The sequence below is a fragment of the Myodes glareolus genome, chromosome 11 (genome assembly GCF_982192425.1).
Source record: "Myodes glareolus chromosome 11, mMyoGla1.1, whole genome shotgun sequence".
Classification (NCBI taxonomy): Eukaryota; Metazoa; Chordata; class Mammalia; order Rodentia; family Cricetidae; genus Myodes; species Myodes glareolus.
The window spans coordinates 6,079,727-6,081,482 of NC_142036.1; the positions used below are offsets into that span (position 1 = coordinate 6,079,727).

The window sequence follows — 1,756 nt, forward strand, 5'->3', positions numbered from 1 at the left end:
AAACTGAAATTCTGCTACACAACAGAGGTAGAATTTAAAAACACACATTCATGCTACTTAAAACTGTGTGAGGAGTTTTGGATTGGTAATATGCTGTATAGGTAAACTTTACTCATAAAATTCATTTTATATATTATTCAAAGCAACTCCAAAAAGTTCAAGTCTCTTCGAATCCAGAGATAATTCTGTCACTATGCATTAACACAGTTTTCCCTTCTTTAGTGTTTTATGACAGAGAAACATGTCAATGGAGGTAAATTAGCATCATTCTATTTATAGAGAAGGAGGCAGAAAAACAGACACTCAGAAGATTATTTCTGTGTAAATCTTCAGGCTAGTCGTCTCTGTCATCTCAGTCCCAGAACAACTTCCTGCTCCTCCAGGGTTTCTGACACACTCAGGATGTGGTTGCAACACTGTGTGTTGCACAGTAATAGACCGCAGAGTCTTCAGATGTCAGGCTGCTGAGCTCCATGTAGGCTGTGCTGGAGGATGTGTCTGCAGTCAGTGTGGCCTTGCCCTGGAACTTCTGATTGTATTCAGTATTACCATCTGCAGGATCAATCCTTGCAATCCACTCTAGGCCCTGACCAGGACTCTGTTTCACCCAGTGAATATAGTAACTAGCGATATTGTCAGAGGTCCTGCAGGACAATTTCACTGAGGTCCCAGGCCTCACAAGCTCAGGCCCAGACTGCTGCAGCTGTACCTGGGAGTGGACACCTGTAGAGAAAAGACAGTTTAGGTTTCACTGTCACCTCAGTCCCTGTTTCCTCTTCATATTTGGAACTGGAATGTCCCTTACCTGTAGTTAGTGACATGAGGAAGAGAGTGATCCAGCTCCACTCCATGGTAATGTCTTGTGTTCTCGGTGACTGTGGAGAGGGCACTGATCATATGTTGTTCTGGGGTGTGGACATCTCTATATTTACCATGTGATTTGTATATTCATGAACAGTGTACCTCTTAGATAAGGTCCTAGTTCAGCTTTGGAAGAAAGAGGTAGGGTACCTTGGGTCAGGCAGGAGGATGCCAAAGTCCAGTTCTAATCCTGTCTGCATAAATGAAACAAATACTATATCCCCAAGCCTTGTGTAGACCTGTGGATGTAACATCAAGGCATAAGCTCACAGTTTACAATGTGACTTGAGCCATAGACAGTTGTTCCTCTTGTGACAAAAGATTTACAGTTAGTAGTTGTGAGAAGGATTTCAAAACTCATAAGTTGAGAGAACTTTTAGTCTTTGTTCATATACATTATATTAGCAAGTGTATTTTCAGAAGATTGCATTCTAAAACACCTACACAAATGATCAAAAGTGAAAATGTCTCAGAAATTTTTGCACACAAATGTTATTGCAGCACTGTCTACAGTAGATAAATTATAGAAACAAACTATATATCTTTGAACAAATGACTGTATAAAGAAAACATGATATATATGCTTAAAACATGGTCTATTCATCAGTAATGTATAAGGAACTTATATCACTTTGAGATAAAGGAATGCAATTGGTGATGATATTATTAAGTAATTTAAGACCCTCTCAGAAACAGATATTTTCTCAGTTTAATTTGTAGTCCTTAGATATCATATAGTTAGAAATAATTGTGAATGCACATATGTAAGGACGTAGACCTGAAAATGTCCAATGAAATAAAATTGTCAAATGGATGTGGAGGGGAAAGAAAATGCTAGAATGACTTTATAGGTTAAATATGTACAGTGTACAGGATACACCTATATGAAAATTCT

The 1,756-nt window shown here is 38.4% G+C and overlaps 1 pseudogene across 1 annotated transcript; it reads right to left on the minus strand.

Annotated features, from left to right (window-relative positions):
* Nucleotides 1–397: 397 nt before the first annotated feature.
* Nucleotides 398–891, minus strand: LOC148120314 (immunoglobulin heavy variable 1-84 pseudogene; annotated as a pseudogene). The gene is made up of 2 exons (XR_015739276.1): nt 806–891; nt 398–723 (listed from the first exon to the last, which is right to left on the minus strand). The product of XR_015739276.1 is annotated as an immunoglobulin heavy variable 1-84 pseudogene (transcript).
* Nucleotides 892–1,756: the final 865 nt, after the last annotated feature.